This window comes from Sus scrofa, chromosome 5, assembly GCF_054392235.1.
Source record: "Sus scrofa isolate SSC_HxYL_T2T_F1_AM1 chromosome 5, Sscrofa_HxYL_maternal_Yorkshire_Landrace_v2.0, whole genome shotgun sequence".
In the NCBI taxonomy this organism is placed as follows: domain Eukaryota; kingdom Metazoa; phylum Chordata; class Mammalia; order Artiodactyla; family Suidae; genus Sus; species Sus scrofa.
The window spans coordinates 95,711,339-95,731,169 of record NC_139387.1 but is presented as its reverse complement, the minus strand read 5'-3'; the positions used below and the strand labels follow the sequence as shown (position 1 = coordinate 95,731,169).

At 45.4% G+C, this 19,831-nt stretch overlaps 1 protein-coding gene across 3 annotated transcripts in view; it reads right to left on the bottom strand.

Annotated features, from left to right (window-relative positions):
- TMCC3 (transmembrane and coiled-coil domain family 3) overlaps positions 1 to 19,831 on the bottom strand; it is a 400,246-nt gene that overhangs the window by 301,522 nt on the left and 78,893 nt on the right. The window contains exon 1 of one of the 3 annotated variants that reach the window (XM_021092755.2): positions 14,684 to 14,825. The exons of the other annotated variants lie outside the window; for them this stretch is intronic. The gene's annotated coding sequence lies outside the window, so the exon portion shown is untranslated. Of the gene's footprint in view, positions 1 to 14,683; positions 14,826 to 19,831 lie in introns of those variants that run through there. 3 annotated transcript variants of the gene reach the window in all.

Below are 19,831 nucleotides of genomic sequence, written 5' to 3'. Positions count from 1 at the left end.
TGGGGAGCCGCAGGCTCACTCCCTCACCTTGCTTGGATGTTTGTCCAAATCTCACTTTCCCTGATCATTCGAAATTGCAACCTTCCCCTCAAAGCACTCTCGTGCCCTCTCCCCTGCTTTATTTCTCTGCATAAACTTTTACCATCTGATGTATTTTATATTATATTCATGTATTTCTTTACAGCCTGTATTCCTCAACCAGCATGTAAGCTCCAAGAAGACAGGAGGGTTTATCTGTCTTATTCACTCCAATATCTAGAATATTGCCTGGAACACAGCGGCCATTTTTTTGTGGGAAAAAAAGTGACTTAATCTATAGTGATGCATGCATAGCTTGTGAAGAGTAGCAGAACAGGCCACCCCAAAATAAGCTACTTTAGCAAAAGGATTTTTTTTTTTTTTTTTTGCCGCCGCACGGCACATGGAGCTCCCAGGCCATGGGTCAGATCAGAGCCACAGCCACAAACTAAGCCACAGCTGCAGCAATGCTGGATCCTTAACCCACTTGGCCAGGCCTGGGATTGAACCTACATCCCAGCACATTCAAGATGCTGCTGATCCCCTTACTCCACAGCGGAAGCTCCAAGAATCATTTTAAGTTGAAGACAATTGAGAAGAAGCAGACAGAAGAAAAATGTTCTGCCCTCCTCTTATTCACCCAGAAGAAGGACGTCAACTTTTTTTTCTTTTTATGGCCACACCTGCCGCTTATGGAAGTTCCCAGGCTAGGGATCGCACTGGAGCTGGAGCTGCCTGTCTACACTATAGCCATAGCAACACGGAATCCAAGCCATGCCTGCGACCTACACCACAGCTTGTGGCAATGCCAGATTCTTAAAACACTAAGCGATGCCAGGGATCGAGCCAGCATCCTCATGGACACGAGCAGGGTTCTTAACCCACTGAGCCACAACGGGAACTACCAAGAAAGACGTAAAATGGTGAAGGTAAGCCCGGTCTCCTCTCTACCAGGGAGGGCAGAAGTTAGTCACTGAGACACTCTAGACCCTTAGCAGCCCAGAGCCGGCACCGGAGAATTCCCTGCATCTATCCTCGCTAAAACTAGCCCTTATCTGCCATTCATTTCCTTCTGCATTTACCTTCCCACAATGTGCCAAGCCTAAAAAACCCAGCGTCTTCCCCTTTGCCTTGTCACTTCTCTAAACATGCTCTAGAGCCCCTGCAACACTCATCTCTGAGCACCCCCAGATGTATGCATGATACACATGTCAATAAACTTTTGTCTTTCTCTTTTTCATCTGTCTTTTGTCAGTCTAATTTACAGGGCCCAGCTGCAAGACTTAGAAGGAGAGAAGAAAAAAGCTCCCCCACCCCACATCTGGGTACACCAGGGCACACTCAGTAGCCACCGGGGCACACTCAGTAGCTGTTCCTCTCTGAGAGGGAGGAAAATCATGAAATGCCATCTCAGTCTGGTTTCCTTTCCTCTCGTCTAAAAACAGGGGTCATTTCTGGATTTAAGGAGAAGTGTGTCTTGTGGTGTCTCGTGTAAACATCACAGTCCCCAAAAAGCAGAGAGGAAACAAAACATCTTTCTGGTAACCTTTTAAAAGTATCCGAATTAGGATTCATGTATTCTTTCAATTTTACGTAAATTAACTTATAACACATAAATACATCAATTTTAAGTTGAGAAACTAATCAGGTCAGGGTTCCTATGGTCATCTTGAAAATGTCTTTATGTGTCAACCACCTGTGTTACGTATTTATCTGTAGCAGGATGTACTGTCTAATTTTTATTTTTTTCTTTTTCGGTTTTTCAGATATGAAATCTGTCTTTCACACGTCATGGTTCTATAATGGCGAGGGATGTCACCAAGTGAAAACGTCAACGCTCAGACACTAGCATGAAAGAGTCTGCTTTCACAGGTCCGCTGCTTCCCCATCTAGAAGAATTGCGCCAAGATCTTTAACGTCCTTGATCCTTGGTGTGCTCAGCTGGGAGGGGACAGGTTAGGCTCTAGGAAGATTTCTGCAGATCATTGAGATACTCCGTATAAACACTCAGCCCAGTGCCTGACAAACAGGTAGCACTCAACGCAGCCTACCTGTTATCACCACCGCCGTCATGATGATGAGTCGAACAGCATCGGAAGGCTCTGAGTCTCAAAGTGTGAAGGGCTTACAGATCTACACTCGAGTCCCAGTCCTGCTGCAGTAAACGATCCCCTGCTTCAGTTTATGTCTACGGAAAACGCCTTCATTTTTTAGTAAAGATGAAGCAAATCAAGCCACCTTAAATGTCCTACTAACATGGGTTTTAAAGACAAGATTCTTGAGGGGGTAAGAACTGGCTGATGGTAAGTAAATAAACCAGCTGCTCGAATCTAAAGGACCACAGAGGGAAACAGAGAACAAGAAGCAAAGAGGAAGGATAAGAAAAAGACAGGAGTTCCCGCTGTGGCTCAGCAGTAATGAACCTGACTGGGATCCTTGAAGATGCGGGTTCAATCCCTGGCCTTACTCAGTGGGTTAAGGATCCGGTGTTGCCGTGAGCTGCAGCGTAGGTCACAGATGTAGCTTGGAATCTGGCTGTGCTGTAGCTGTGGTGTAGGCCGGCCACTGCAGCTCCGATTTGACCCCTAGCCTGGGAACTTTCATATGCCACAGGTGTGGCCAAAGAAAGACGGGGGGGGGGGGTGAAGGAAGGAAGAGAGAGAGAGAGAGAGAGAGAGGAAGAAAGAAAGAAAAAGAAAGAAAGAAAGAAAGAGGAAAGAAGGAAAGAAAGAAAGAAAGAGGAAAGAAGGAAAGAGAAAGAAAGGGGAAAAGATACTACTTAGAAAAAAAGGGTGAATCCAAAAGGATGATTTCGGCATTCAGGATACTATCAACTTTATCCCCTTTTTAAGTAGGGTTATTGGACAGTTAAATCAAGACAAGCTAAACGTTCTACTGTACCAATGAGCCCTTTATAAGAACAACAACGATAGGAGACATTCACACAGATCACACTTGGCACGTACCGGGCACTTGCAAGGGCTTTACGTGGGCCGCCCATGTCATCCCCATGACACCCGGTGCCTGGTTACCGTCATGATTCCTTTTTACAGTTGGAGAAACTGCAGCACAGAGAGTGACGCGCCCAAGGACCAGCAGGTGGCAAGTGGCAGAGTCAGGGTTTGAACCCAGGCAGTGCAATTCCAGAGCCTGTGCTCCAGGGCGCCCTGGTACACTCTCTCTGATGCATGTTCTCTGATTTCGGAGAGATGGGTGTGTGGTGGTGTTCTCTTGGGAACTGTTCCTCCCCCCTAACTGGATGCGAGTCTGCGAGGGTGAATCTGCCACCTACCTCAGCCAAATACAAGCGGGCAGGGTCCACTCTGAGACTCATTCTACTGAAACTAGGGAGCAACTGTCCTTACCCTCCCTTGGGCTGAGAGCTGCAGGACTATGACCCCAAATTGGCCAGGGCCTTTGCACCCCACCCAATGGAAGACCAAGCAAGTGCTAAGGGCAACTATGGACTGGGGCCAAAATGAGAGATGTGCAGAGGGAAGGCACGGTCTGTGTGAGTCCCTGGATCAACCCATACCTGAGGCTCACGAGATTTCCTGCTTTTCTAAGTTCTGTCTACATGAGCCAATTTTAGTTTCTACCTTTTTTTATTTGGGCTTTTAGTTCTGGGAGCTTGCAACAGAAGAATCTCAAGGAATAAATTTAACTGGGAAATTAACACCTTCAAGATGAACTGGAGAAAAAAAACAAGCTGCATCATAAATAAGGCAGATTTTCAGCTAAAGGAACATATGTTCATAGATTAATCGTCTGAGCTCTCATCTGGTGTCAGGTACCGTATGAGCCACAGGTGAATAGTGACAAATGGGACAATGTCTTTGTTCTAAAGGAATTCACAGTCTAAGCAAGCAGAGCACATAAGGAAACAAATACTTACAATACATAAGCCAGCTGGTGAATACCCTGCCTCAGGGCCTCTGCCCTTGCTGTGTCCTCTGCTGGAAACACTATTGCCAGACTCAGAGGTCCCAGTGCTATAGCAGGGGTTTCTTAGGGCTGTGGAAACAAAGTATCACAAACCTGGGGGCTTAAAATTGTCTCCTAGGCTTCTAAAGGTCAGCAGCCCAAGACCAAGGGGTGAGCCAGGCTGGTTCCTTCTGAGGACTGAGGGAGCGCATCTGTTCCCTCCTGGCTCACGGTGGTTCGCTGGCCATCTTTGGTATCCCTTGGCTTGAGATCTCTGCCTTCCTCTTCAACTGGCTTTCTCGCTGTGTACTGTCTGGGTTCAAGTTTCCCTCCTGTTAATCTTTTTCATTTGCGGCCACCCCTGCGATGTATGGAAGTTCCCAGGCCAGGGATCAAATCCCAGCCACAGCTGTGACCTAAGCCACAGCTGTGACAACCCTGGATCCTTAACCCACTGCGCCATGCCAGTATCATGCTACCACAGAGATAACCCTGGATCCTTAACCCACTGCGCCACAGCAGGAACCCCCACATTTCCCCCTCTTATGAGGATACCAGTTAGATTGGAGCAGAGGTGTCCTCCACTCCAATATGGCCTTGCCTTTTGTGGTTAGATCTGCAACAATCGTAGCTCATTCTGAAATACTAGGGGCTAGAACGTCCACGTATAATTTCCTCGAGGGGACACAATTCAACCCATAGCAGCTAGTTTTTTCAAGTCTCAGTCCAAGCATGACCCTCACGGAGAGGCCTTCCCTGACTCTCCATTTGAAAGGGACTCTCTCCCAGCCACCAGCACCGTCTCAATGCCCTACTTAATTTTCTCCCTCAGTGATACTTACCACTGCCAGCAACTATCCTACTTGTTTATCGGGTTCTGGTCTGCCTCTCTACACTAGAATACAAACCCCACAAAATCGGGGACTTTGTCTTGACCACCTGTCTCCCGAGCCTAGTGAAGAGCCTGGCACATGGTGATACTCAGTCAGCATCAACGGACGGAGCGATTGTCACGTGCCTATTCATAAACATAACGGCACAGATGGCCCCGGCTCTTCACGAACAGAAAGCAGAGGAAGACAACAGAGGAAGATATGCCATTTTGAACAGGGTGGTCAGGGAAGGCTTCTGAGATGCCAACACTGAAGCAGAAAAGAGTGGTTTCAATGACAGTGAGGGTGACAGTGTGACCAGAGTGTGATCCAGGCAGGAACAGCATGTGAGGAAGGGGAGGGGTGCTGAGGATGCGCCACACGGTGCTGGAGGCCAGCTCCAGCTGCCGGGGAGTGCACGTTCCCCGAAGGAGATGGACGGCGTCGGCGTATGTACACGGTGACAGCCTCTTTGTCCCTTCTTTCAGGGCGCTGGACTGCTCAAATTTTATTGGCATAAGTGGTTGTTACACAGACAGTTTTTTACTACAGATTACATCATGGTGTTAAAAGTACACTGGTTAACTATTAGGCTTTGTTTTTTGGTCACATGGTACAGCAGCAATACGTCATATTCTAAAATCTTCAACCTAACTAAATTCAGTGAGTACAATTCAAGGACAAACAGGCACAGCATATCATGTGGGAAAGAGGAGACCCAGCATAAACCATCTCATGGCCAGCCAATTCCCACAAGCTGAAGAAGTTACAGACACAAAAAATCTTGTCTTCAGACTAGTCTATCTTCAAAGTGTCCTTGGCAGGGAGACAGAGTGAGAAAATACAAATCAACTTAGCTAGCTACCACTAAAAGTTTCTAAAATCAAGGACAAAACTCACAGCTAGGTTTCTTTTGACCATGAATAATATGTCTCTAATTTCTATAAACTTCATTAAAATCCTAACTCTAAAGTTTACTGTATAACTAGTCAGTAGATAAACACTACGTTTTAATTAAGTTGGATTTAAATAGGGGAAAGTCCTTTAGAATGAAATTCTTATTATATTATTGCTGTAATTTTGTTAAATCACAAGTTACCACAGGAAAATAAGAATGGGAAATAAGAATAATATGCAAATAACCAGGAAAGACTGAGGAAAACTGAATAACAAATAAAACAACAGGAAAGACTAGGTCACCCGAGAAACGATCCATTTTCTCCGGCACAAACATGGAAATGGTTTTCCCAGGAAAGCCCCAATTCTTCCCCATCAACATCAACATGAGAGCCGTGTAACCTGAGGCCTGCCCTCGGATTGCACCGTACAGGCAGGTCTCAGCCTGCCCTCAGTTTTTCACCATACAGGCAGGCTTCTATCCTGACCAGAAGCCCACCTTTGGCTTGCACCGTTCCGGTGAGCTCCCTTCCTCGAATAGGAACCTGTCTTTGGGTTTTTCTGCCGCCAGGCAAGGTCCCTTCCTCGAGTTCCTGCATCTCCTCGGCTCCCCGCAACATGGGAAGCTGAAAGGGGATCACCTGTACCTACTACCCTTTGTCTGGACCTCCGGCTGGCAAAATAAAGATTCCCTTGTTCATGAGGTTTTTACCTCCGTCCTGAGCCCTGCCACTCCTCTGCCCCCTGGGCATTTTGTGCTTCCTTCTGCTGCAGCATTTTTAGCCTTTCTGTGGAACTGTCAGGTTTCCATTGCACCTGCCTCCTGTCCCCTCGGTGAGCTCCTTGAGGGCAGGGACCCCACAAGGTACCCAACAGATATGGAATGAAGGGAACTCCTGGCTGGTGCGTCTCCCTGTGGATGTCCCTTTTTGAGAGACCAAGATTTTCCCACGTAAAAATAAGGCTTTCCGGAGCCATGTCAGCAGGAAGCTCTAGGCGTCATCCCTCCACCGAAGCAACCACTGACGCAGAAGCAGTCATTGAAATCAACTGTTTGGGAACCCTGGAACCTAGCTGGACACTGAGCAGCAACCCAGAGAGTGCTTGCTGAAGGGAGAGGCTGCAGATCTTGCACCAGCAAATGGTGTGGGTGAGCCCACTCCCATCCTCCGTTCCTCAGCCCTGTCCATGAGGAAAGCAGTCCACGTTCCTAGAACAGAGGGCTGGGGCCGGGATGGGCAGTTGGGACTGGGTCCTCTAAAAATTTGGGGTTGTGCATTCTGATTGGTCCAGGGGTGCTTGAGAGACTAACACAGATCCCAGCTTGGTTTTGGCCCTCTCAAGAGGCAGCAGCTTTTCCCAATGGCATCCACTGGAACATTTTAAGAAACAAAACAATTCCTCCTTTTAGACATTTCAAGAAATCTTTGTCAATCTAGCGGCTGCCCTCCAAGATAAGAGAACAGAAACTTCTGTGACCATACACAACAAGAAATGTGTATTTGCAAAAAGAGTGTGAAAAAAATCACAAATGGACAGCACCAGCCCTCACCACCACCCACCCACCCACCCACACACACACACACACACACACACACACACACACACACAAAATCAGCAATCTCTGAAGAGTGGGAGAATGAAACTTTCGGTTACCACACTATAATACTCAGCATATAGAATTTTCAACAACAACAACAAAAAATTACAAAGCAAACAAAGAAACAAGAAAATACAGTCATTCACAGGGGAAAAAAAAAAAAAAGAATGTATCAGAAACTACCCCTGAGAACCCAGGGACTTCCTGAGAATTATCAGTCAAAGATGCTAAATGAACTGTGTTAAGTTTGTTCAATGAGCTCAAGGAAACTATGAATGTAGAACTAAAAAAAAAGAAAAATCAGAAAAATGTGATATTGACAGAAAGATAAAAATTATTAAAAGGAAGCAAATTCTAAAAGTTAAAAACATAGTAACTGTGATGGAAAAATTCACTAGAGAATGAATTCAGCATCAGATTTGAAGAAGCAGAGAAAAGAATCAGCAAACTTGAAGACAGGAAAAATTGAAATGATAACATCTGAGCAGCAGAAAGAAGAAAAGTGAACAGGGCCTAAGCTGTGGGACACCATCAGGCAGACCAACCCATACACTGAGGGAATCTCAGAAGGAGAAGAGAAAGAAGCAGAAAGAACAAAGAAATAATAGCCAAAACTTTCCCAAGTTGGATGAAAGATGTGAATATATACATACAAGAAGCTCAACAAACTCCAAGAAAGATAAAATCAGAGAGATCCACATGAAGACACATTATAGGCAAAATGTCAAAACCCCAAGAAATAGAGAAAAATTTTAAAGCAGAGAAGAGACTCTTCATGTACAAGAGCGTATCAATAAATTAACAGTTGATTTGTCAGAAACCATGAGGACAGAAGACAAACATTTAAAATCTTGCAAGAAAAAAAAAACCAAGACTTCTATGTCCTTGGAAGCAACCTAAATGTCCATCAACAGAGGATTATATAAAGATGTGGTACATATACACAATGGAATATTACTCAGCCATTAAAAAGAATGAAAGAATGCCATTTGCAATAACCATAGATGGACCTAGAAATTATCATGCTAAGTGAAGTAAGTCAGACAAATAAAAACAAGTATCATAAGAGATCACAAAAAAAGAATCTAACAAAAAAATGATAAAAAAATAACTTACAAAACAGAAACAGACTTAAAGATTTTGAAACCAAATTTACAGCTACTAAAAGGAAAACGTGGGAGGGTGGGGATTAAATTAGGGGGTTGGAATTGACATATACACACTATTTTATAAAAAATAAGTATGTAATAAGGACATACTGTATAGCACAGGGAAATCTACTCAAGACTGTGTAATAACCTATATGGGAAAAGAATCTGAAACAGAATGTTTATATGTATATGTGTAGCTGATTTACTTTGCAGTACACCTGAAACTAACACAACTTGCTAAGTCAAATATATGCCAGTAAAATTTATTTTATAAAAAGAATTCTAAGTCCAGAAAAATCATCTTTCAAGAAGGAAAAAGAGGAGTTCCCGTTATGGCTCAGTGGTTAACGAATCTGACTAGGAAGCATGAGGTTGTGGGTTCGATCCCTGGCCTTGATCAGTGGGTTAAGGATCCGGCATTGCCGTGAGCTGTGGTGTAGGTTGCAGACGCGGTTCGGATCCCACACTGCTGTGGCTCTGGCGTAGGCTGGTGGCTACAGCTCCGATTGGACCCCTAGCCTGGGAACCTCCATATGCCACGGGAGCGGCCCTAGAAAAGGCAAAAAGACAAAAAAAAAAAAAAAAACAACAAAAAGAATGAAAAAGAAATTTAAATTAATGTCTACATGAGAGATGAAAGGTTCACTGCCAGCAAGAGCTTCCCTATCAGAAATGATAAAGGAAATCCTTCAAGCTAAAATGAAAAGAAACTCAAAGCCTTAAGAAGAAATAAAGAGCCCTGGAAAAGGGAACCACACAGGTAAATATAAAAACCGGTATTGTTGTACTTCTGGTTAATAACTCCTCTTTTTCCCTATTTGACTAATAAGGCAAATACACACACCTATGTCACCGGGGACACGATGCATAACAGACAGCTGTGACGGTAACAGCGTAAAGGGGCAGAAGCAAAGGCGTGCAGAAGCAGAGTATATATGGCTGACACTGAGTTGGTATCATTGTAAATTTTCAAATTGAAATTCTAATTTAAAAATAAATTTTAGGAGTTCCCTTGTGGAGCAGCAGGTGTGGCACTGCAGCAGCGTGGGTTGCTGTTGTGGTGCGGGTTCTATCCCTGGCCCGAGAACTCCCACATGCCTCAGGCATGGCCAAAAAGATTTTTAAAAACTAAAAAATAAAAACTGTTACAAGAAATATGATGTAATTGTGGGAAAACTATGAAATCAAATCAAAGACTGCAGTCGTCTCCAGTCACACCGGCTTGATCCTGATTGAGCTGACTTTTTTTTTAACGGCTAGTTCTTTTCTAGAAGAGCCAGACGACAGAGGGGGGGCATTTCAGACAGAGGGAATAATACAGGAGCAGAAGCGTGGCAGAAAGATATTTTTTTCTTTTCCTTCAAAGAAATTAGTTCTCCTTTGCTTAACAAGATTTCTCAGAGTACTCTGGATATCAAAGACACTACAGTATAATAATTAAAAAACAGACTCTGGGCTAACCTATCCAGGTTTTAATGTAGATCTGTCATTTACTAGCATTGTAACTTTGGGCAATCTTAATACCTAAGTTTCATTACCTGTAAGATGGGAATAATAATAGTATCTACTTTATGAGGTTATTATGAGAAGTAAATGTTACATATAAAGCACTTAGAACAGACTCTGGCACACAGATAGAGCCTAGTAAACGTTAGCTCTTCTTACAAACATACAATCATTTTTACCTTGAGAGGCACAAATGAGGCTCTAGCATGGTGTATAGCTAGAGTAATCAGTAAAAGATAAAATTCTTTACCTTATTCTATACTCTAGTCAATTCATCCATTTCCCACCAGATGCAGATAATTCTTACTTAAGATTTAGGACAAGTGTAAGCCTACTCAATATTTTGGTATTTCTTCTTCTTCTTTTTTTTTTTTTTTTTAAAGTCTTCTTCCATCGACAGAGGAGTGGATCAAGAAGATGTGGTACGTATACACAATGGAATATTACTCAGCCATTAAAATGAACAAAATACCAGCATTTTTAGCAACATGGATGAACCTAGAAATGATCATGCTGAGTGAAGTCAGCCAGACAATGAGACACCAACACCAAACACATTCACTGACATGCGGAATCTGAAAAAAGGACACAACGAACTTCTTTGCAGAACAGATGCTGACTCACAGACACTGAAAAACTTCTGGTCTCCAGAGGAGACAGTTTGGGGGGTGGGGGGATGTGCCTGGGCTATGGGATGGAAATCCTGGGAAACTGGATTGTGATGATCATTATACAACTACGGATGTGATAAATTCATTTGAGTAATTGAAAAAAAAAAAAAAAAAGTCTTCCATCGGAGTTGCCAACCAAAGACTGTCACTTGCCATCTGGCTCTGCAAGGATTGAGGCATCAGCCCCCGTAGCTGTGAACCTTCCCCACGCCCCCTGAAATGCTGAGTCCAGGGCGGAGATCAGGCTGCGGCCTTCTGAGCTCTGGGGAAACTGGCAGGACTGGCCTTCGGGGAGTGGGGTATTTTCAGGAGAACATTTGAGGAACCCACTTTCCTGCGTCTCTGCGCACTCGGTAAAACACTGAAAACATGAATTAAGGCATCTGTTCCCCACGACCAGCAGCACCCTTCCTCGGAGCCCTGGAGAACACGGCCCCCGTCGCCCACAGGCCCTGTTTCCTGACCTGCCACCGCCTCTCAGCGCAGCTGCTCAGAGCCCCGGGAGGTGCCTCCCGGCCTGTGTCCTCAGGAAGGCCCCAAATAAAACTGAAACTCGCAGCTTTCACGCGGTGCCTTTTTATTTCAGTGGACAGAGGAAGAGTGCAGTTCGTTCTGAAAGGTTTCTTCTAAATCAGAATTCGAGTGTCTGTGTCCTTCTGCCATCGCTGTGGTCACAGGATATGCCGCAGGATACAAGCTCCCGGGCTGCTACCTGGCCAGGCAGAACGGCTGGCCTTGGCCGTGGGAGATGCGTCCACTCCTCTGGTCATGTGGTCAACAAATACTGAGGATCTTTAAGGCGCCAGGTACCGGGGACACAGTAGTAAATAACAGACAAAACAGACAAAAACTTAAGGTTACGTTCTGATACATAAGCACAGGTGGGGAAGGGAGAGGTTCCCACGGGAGCGCCAGGGTTGGACAGAGGCAGAAATGGGGTTACTGCTCTTATTTTGAGGCCTCCCAGGCCCCTCTGATTCGGCAGCTATTAGATCACGTTACTCACGTGGAGACTCTTGACCTAGAGGTAAACACCATGCATGTTAATTCCTTAAGTCCCTGGTCAAGTCTCACCACCGTCATCTAGTCACCCCTGCTAGAGACAAGCAGTTACATAAGAGACACACTAATAAAGATGAGCTTGTGCGTGTGTGCCTGTCTTTTTAGGGTCACACCCACGGCATATGGAGGTTCCCAGGCTAGGGGCCCAATCGGAGCCAGAGCTACCAGCCTACTCCACAGCCACAGCAATGCCAGATCCGAGCCACATCTCTGACCCACACCACAGCTCACGGCAATGCCAGATCCTTAACCCACTGAGCGAGGCCAGGGATCGAACCTGCATCCTCATGGATGCTAGTCAGATTCATTTTCCCTGAGCCACAATGGGAACTCCAAGATGAGCTTTTTGTTTCTTAGTTTAATTAGAGCTGTGTATTCCATGACCTTTAAAAAAAAAAAAAAATCTCCATCTCCTCAGGATGATTTAACAAGATTCCTGCTTGAGGCAGAAACCAAACCACTGCCCTCCAAAACCAGATGTGCGATCGGAGGGTTGGTTTGGATCGGAGGGTTGGTTTGGCCAAGTCATGCAACCCTCTGAGAGTCAGGCATCAGGCTGCGGTGATACCGAAATGAGTTAAGGACGTGAACCGTACTTAGACTACCCGGCTCCTATGAAGCCTTCAAAACAACTGGGAAACAAGAACCTCCCAACATTCCTTTCCGTGGTTCATTTCATCCAGAGAGGATCATAAGCTGTGAAAAGTACAACGCAATAGACAAATAAATCATAATTAATTACCACAGCACACTAGGGACAACAGTGGATGTGATGGGAGGGCGAGGCACCTTTTAGGCCACAGTAAGGACCAGGGTTGGCAGCAAAGATTTAGCTTTTCCGAAGTTCCCGTCATGGCTCAGCAAAAACAAATCTGGCTAGTATCCACGAGGACGCAGGTTCGATCCCTGGCCTCGCTCAGTGGGTTAAGGATCCGGCGTTGCCGTGAGCTGTGGTTTAGGTGGCAGACGCAGCTTGGATCTCATGTGAGCTGTGGCGTAGGATGGCAGCTACAGCTCTGATTTGACCCCTCGCCTAGGAACCTCCATATCCCACAGGTGCAGTCCTAAAAAGACAAAAAAAAAAAAGATTTAGTTTTTCCGAGAGTGCAGAGCGCTACCTACCAGCTTAGAATGGCTCTCTGTGCAGAATCTCCCAGGGACACCCTGCCTCCCACCCGCCCCCCCACTTGTTTTCCTTCCAAGCTGATCCGACGAAGGAAGCATGGGCTCCGGGGCCAGGGTCTCACGTGGGTACAGGGCCTGGCCCAGCGCTTACCACGCAAAACACCCGAAACCTTGTGTCATGAGGGCCAAGCGCAGTGGCGGCCTCTCGCACTGCTCATCACGGAACTGGAACTCTTTCCACAGCCTCGGCTTCCTTCTCTTCATCCGCGTTACAAAAAGCGCCCCTGACCCTGCCCTGGCCGCACACTTCGGGAGACCCCTGAGGGGCCTCTGGCATTGCTTTCACAGCGTGAGACGAGCCTCTCCCCTGCAGGGTGGGAGGCCTGCATTCGGGAGCAGCAACGGGCTTCACTGGACCCAAGGGCTCTGGGTGGAATCAAGCCCGGGGGCGGAAGAACTCGCGAGGCATCCAAGGGACATCAGGCTAAGCGAAGCCGCCAGACAGGGAAAGAGAGAGACTGCGCCTCTCACTTACATGGGGAATCTCAGAAAGTCAGACACAGAAAATGGAGTAGGATGCTGACTGCCAGAGGCAGAGAAGTTGGGAAACTGGGGAGATGCTGATCGAAGGGTACAAACTCCCAGCTATGAGATGCAGATCTAAGACACAGCATGGTGATGGAAAAAAAAAGTAATTATGAGAGGATGGAGGTGTCAACTGACCTTATTTTAGCCATCTTTTTAATATATATATAAATACTATATATATATTTTTACTGTATATATATGTGTGTGTGTATATATATATATATATATATATACTCAATATTGCACACTTTAAACTTACATATGTTTATAGGTTAATAATATTTCAATAAAGCTAGGGGGAAAAAAATCCAAGACCTGTGATATCTCCCTAGCTTCCTATTTCACTGCAGCCCAGAGACTTTCTCATCGACACTTTAAAATAAAATGCGAGAAATCCCCTCTCCCTTTAGTGGCCTCAGAAATGGTAACTGTTCGGAGAGTTATTCCTCTTCTCCATGTGACGACATCTCTGTGAGGACAGGGATGGCAGCTCAATCATCTTTGCATTTCTAGCACCAAACACAGAAACCAGCCTCCGAAAAGGCTGTTGAATAAACACATAAATAAATTCTAATTTTATAGCACGACGGACATGCAAAAATTCCAAGTCAGAAGTCATAAAATGCATGATAGATGTCTTAAGAACAAATTAACCGCAAAATCCATTATGGACTACATACTACCTAGAATTTTATGAAAATTAGCACTCTCCAGATTAAAAAAAAAATGTACTGTAAAATATGCTTTGTTATTCATTGGTATGAACACAGAACCAATCATTAATTCTAGCCTTCCCTATTACAGAATGCCTATATTTTCCATTTTACAAAGTGGGAAAAATAGCAGCCACCTCACTGAATGTTTGTGGAGATTAAATGAGTTAACACACTCACAGCACTGGGGTCTGGCAGACAGTGACCACTTAAGAAATGTTAGCTATTATTATTGCTGTCATGATGATCAGGCGCTGCCCTGGGCTAAGACTGTTAGACCACGTTAAATAGAAGTTCCTTTCATTAATCTGCCCAGCAAAGTATGAACAGAAGCAACCTAGCCCCTTGACAGCAAAAGTTGCCCTCAGAGCCTTAGCTACCCATTAATGGAGTCTCATCCGGGCAAGACTGCCTGGAAAGCATTTGCTTCTTAGAATAAGACTGTACTTTGAGGCAGAAATATATATTTAGCAGACCCTAAATGTATGCTTCAAAGAGTGAATTAGCAGCCTCACTAAAAGGCACCTTAAAAAACAATTCAGAGAGCAGTTTTTACCTTCTCTTCAGGCCAGATGCTGGTTCGGACTCGGCAAGGGTTGGGGCCCTTTTATCTGATGAGGGTCCCCGAGTGTACGAGACCTTCAGATGACCACGGTTCCGGTTCAAAATAATCACTGAGAACCAAAAACTGAGATACCACTGAGAAACAAAAAGCAGAAGTATTTGCAAAATTGCTCCATCTGCACGGTCCCACAGTGGGCGTTTTCCTGTTTCTCACAACACCATCCTTCAGCCCAGCAGGTCCCAAAAGGTCTTCTGCAGGCTGCTGGCGCCCAAGGCGCTGGGCCATACAAGAGAACCAAGGTCACATTTGGGAAACACATACTAAACGCCCTTCCAGAAAGCCGCGACGCCCACGAACCCATCAAAGGTCCGACGGAGAATCTGCTTAGCTGCGCTTCCTCCACTGGTCGGGAAGGGAAAGGAAGAGATGCTGCCGACCATTCCTGCTCTACGAGGATCGAGCCATGAGCCACTGCAGCCGCCCACTGACAACGTGCCTGGGGAATTCGCGATGGAGACAAACAGCAAGCACGTCCCAAGCACTCACTGGCCCCTAGAGAGCTGAAAGCGCGTATCTGCGAAGAAAATCAATGACCCCCGATTCTTGCATCTATCTCCCCATACCTGGAAAAGCACTAAAATCATTAACTTGAAACGCCGTTCTTTGTCGTTAGCAGTGACCTCTGTATGTGGGACGACGTGAGGCTTTTCCCAGCCAAAGTGTCCTGTATGTCCCGGCTCCCCCTTTCCTCTGCAGCGCTGTTCCTCAGAGCCATCCAAGACCCTGTGTCCCAGGCCACCGTCCTCAGTACGTAAGGTCCCCGATTAAAACTTAACTCACAGATTCACATCGCGTGGTTTTCTTCCAGTCAACAAGAACTCAGCCACACACCTTTTTCCCCAAAAAATATAACAAAATCTCAGTTTGGGGAGTTCCTGTCGTGGCTCAGTGGTTAACAAATCCAACTAAGAACCGTGAGGTTGTGGGTTCGATCCCTGGCCTTGCTCAGTGGGTTAAGGACCCGGCGCTGCCGTGAGCTGTGCTGTGGGTCGCAGACGTGGCTCGGATCTGGCGTTGCTGTGGCTGTGGCGTAGACCGGCGGCTACAGCTCCAATTTGACCCCTAGCCTGGGAACCTCCATATGCTGCGGGTGTGGCCCTAAAAAGACCAAAAAAAATAAATTTAAATTTAAAACAGTGAGTCTATAGAAAAGCCTTATCTCACAGGCTCTGCAGCTGAACAGAAAAGCATATAAAGTTGTCCATTCTGTGCCAGTACCAGCCAGCAGAACTCTCTGCAATGAAGCAAATGATCTGCAGAAGCCACCGTTCAACATGGTAGCCACTGTCCACACCGCCCAGGCAGCCCTTGAGATGTAGCTGGTGCCACTGAGGAAGTGAAATTTCAACTTCAGTTAATTTTAACTTAGATAACCATGTGCGGTCTAGGGCTACTGTATGAATAGTGGGACACTAGCTTATAGACTCAGAGTTCCTTCCACATGAATTCCACGAAAATATAGAGGTGATCAGGCACCAGAGAAGGTTCTCGGAAACGGATTATTTCACTTATCAAAAGAAGCAGGGAGAATCAAGTCCACTATCTCATGGATCTTCAGGTCTGCCCTAACACGGCTAAAGAAAAGTCTTAGTCCCATTTTACTAAAGGGAGAAACTGAGATATAGGTCAATTAACTAATACAAACGGTAACTGCTATTGTGTGGAACTGATACAGGTGCAAAGCCTTTTTACACACAATCTCTTTTTTTTTTTCTTTTTACGGCCACACCTGTGGCATATGGAGGTTCCCAGGCCAGGGGTCAAATCGGAGCCGCAGCTGCCAGCCCACGCCACAGCCACAGCCACATCAATACCAGATCCAAACCGCGTCTGTGACCTACACCATAGCTTGCAGCAATGCCGGATCCTCCACCCACTGATCAAGGCCAGGGATCGAACTCATGTTCTCACAGAGACAACATCAGGTCCTTAACCCACTGAGCTACCATGGGAACTCCCACATGGGATCTTCACAACAATCCTCCAAGATACGCACTATTATCTTTCTCTTACGGATGTGGAAACGGAGGTTGAAGGAGATTAAGTGGCTTAGGAAATGCCGTGGAGTAAGTGGAGCTAAAACAGCAACTCAGACCTACCTTTAAGACTCCCCAAAAATACAGTTGAAGGCTTCAGCGAAAACAAATTTTCCTTTCTACATTTAATCAACCAGTATTTTCTGAGTAGCTATTATATGCAGTATAATACCATACTAAGTGCTGGGGTGGGAGGGGTGATACAGAGATAAACAAAGAAAACCATTAATATACTGCATATCAGAGTCACGTGGGCTTGTGACTCTCCTCTACAAAGTACAATATTTATTCAATTATGCACAGTAGCTCCTCTTGTACATTACAGCAACCAATCAGCCCAGAATATAAAATATGCTAATTTTTTTTTTTTTTTTTCATTTTTTGCCCAGCCCATGGCATATGGAGTTCCTGGGCCAGGGATCAAACCTGAAACCCAGAACTCCCAGTATGCTCCTGATCCCACTGTGCCAAAGTGGGAACTCCTAGGTAATATTTTTAGTACTTCAGAACATACAGAACCAAAAGCACAAGTGACAAGGGAAAAAAATAAATAAGTTAGATTTCATCCAAATTAAAAACTTTGGGCATTGAAGTAAAAATAGCTATCATCCACAGAGTAAGAAGACAAGATGGGAGCAAATATTCGCAAATCGTACATTTGACAAGGAACTTGGATCCAAACTGTATTTTTTTAAAAATTCTTAAAACTCAACAAGAAGACAACCTATACACATTTTTGTGAGGACATATGTTTACATTTCTTTTTGGTCTAGGAATGGAACGCTGGGCCATATGGTTACCCTATGTTTAGCACTTTGAGGCAGTACCAAACTGTTTTCCAAAGTGGCTTCACAATTTGACAATCCCACTGGCAGCATATAAAGGCTCAAGTTTCCCCACAACCTCAGCAACACTTGTTATTGTCTGTCTTTTTAATTTTAGTCATTCTCGTTAGTGTGAAATGGTGCCTCGTTAGGGTTCAATTTGCATTCCCCTAAGGCCTAGTGATGCTGAGTATCTTTTCATGTGTTTACTGGCCCTCTGTATATCTTCTCTGGAGAAATGCCTATTCAAATCCTTTGCCTGCTTTTTTTTTGGGGGGGGGGGGTCAAGCCATTTCACTGAGGGGCTTTGGGGAAGGGTCAAAGCATTGGGAGGACAATGAGATCCGAAGTCGGGGCCTGGTTCTCCCCAGCTTCACAAGCACTGAAATCCTGCTTTCATTGTGACGTTATAATAGTTCCATATATATTTTAGACACCGTTTCCTTGTCAGACACACGATGTGCAAATATTTTCTCCGATGTTGAATCTGCTGTTCTGTGAGTCAAGTCTTGTTCTCCAGCAAACTGCCCCGCTCTGGCTCAGGAGAGGAAACGATCTCCTGAAGACACAACCGCAACATTTTCACAAAGAGCATCGCACTTTCTGATAAGGAGCAGCTGAGAAAGCCCCTCTGGCCACACCTCAGACGGGGCGCCAATGACTTTTCAAAAGGCCGCACGAGGGCAGCAAGACAGCAGACTGGAAAAGAAACGCTGGGCTTAGCTGGTTAAACACAGATTTTAAAACGAAAAAAACTGGAGTTCCTATTACGGCTCAGTGGTTAACGAACCCGACTAGTATCCATAAGGATGCAGGTTCGATCCCTGGCCTCGCTCAGAGGGTTGAGGATCCAGGGTTCCCATGAGCTGTGGTGTAGGTAGAAGATGTGGGCTCGGATCCTTCGTTGCTGTGGCCGTGGTGTAGGCCGGCAGCTGCAGCTCCAATTCGACCCCTGGCCTAGGAACCTCCATATGCTGTGGACGTGGCCCTAAAAAAACAGGCCAAAAAAAAAATTGGAAAAAAATAAAATGAAAAGAACTGCCCATCTTTTTTCTTCCTCTATTTTATCTTACATCCCTCCTAGTCATTATTTTTCTAAACAGACCTAAGTACTTCATAATCCTCACTGTATAAGCCACACGGGGCAGTGGTCTGGAGAACCTGACTCGATCGGCAAAAGGACAGAAATGTGTGGTAACAGCCACATCGCCCTGGCACCAGGGGGGGCCACAGGGGAGGAGACGAACAGACGTGCAGACGTCCAGGCAACATTGAGCCCTCCCATCAGATCTGCCTTCCACCTCGCCAGCATCACTACGAACCCAGCCAAACCAAAACATCCCTGGGTAGAGGGGACACCCAGAGGGACAGGAACTAGATATGCCCACTTCTCTCTCAGTAGACAGACAGAGGTTTCTGGGGTAGGAAAGAAGAGAACGGAAGAAATAAAATTCAAAGCAATCCCCAAAAGCAATTACTGGGGAAAAATCCAACAAGATCAACACGGTACCTTCCCAACAGATACCAGTTATTAGCATCAGCATGACTAGTCCATAAGAAGGTTAACTTTCAACTCTCAAGTTTATGTTTAAAATAGCAATTATAGAAATTCCCTCGGTAGTACAGCAGGCTAAGGATCCCGGCATTGTCACTGCTATGGCACGGGTTCGACCCCTGGCCCAGGAACTTCCCTATGCCCCAGGTTAAGGTAAAAAAAAAAAAAAAAAAAAAAAAAAAAAAAAAAAAAAAACCCAAAAACTGTATCGCCCTGAGACCCAAGAAGCAGGAGCTTGGACCAGACGGCAGATCATTTACTGGTATTCATCAAGCACATCCAAGGCAGTTCAAAGAAACGACGGAGGAGAAGAACAAACTGTCTTTTCCTTCTGTTTTACTCACCAAAAGCACTTCCTTCAAGCATCTCAAAATTCGAAGCTATAAATGCCCAGATCCTCTCGCAACATGATTTTGGCGGCAGCGGGCCTCGAGCTTAAAGGTGAGGACTCTGGGCTCGACGCGTGTCTAGAGCCAGCTCTCCTGCTTACTAGATGACCCTGAGCAAGTGACTTCACTGGAGTCTGTTTCTTATTCCTACAAAACAACGCTCCCACATACCACACTATCTAGTATACAGGAAGTACTCGATAAAGGCTGATGCTATTATTTTTTGTTAACTGAAGTAGAGTTGATTTATAATTGTGAATTTCTGCTGCACAGCA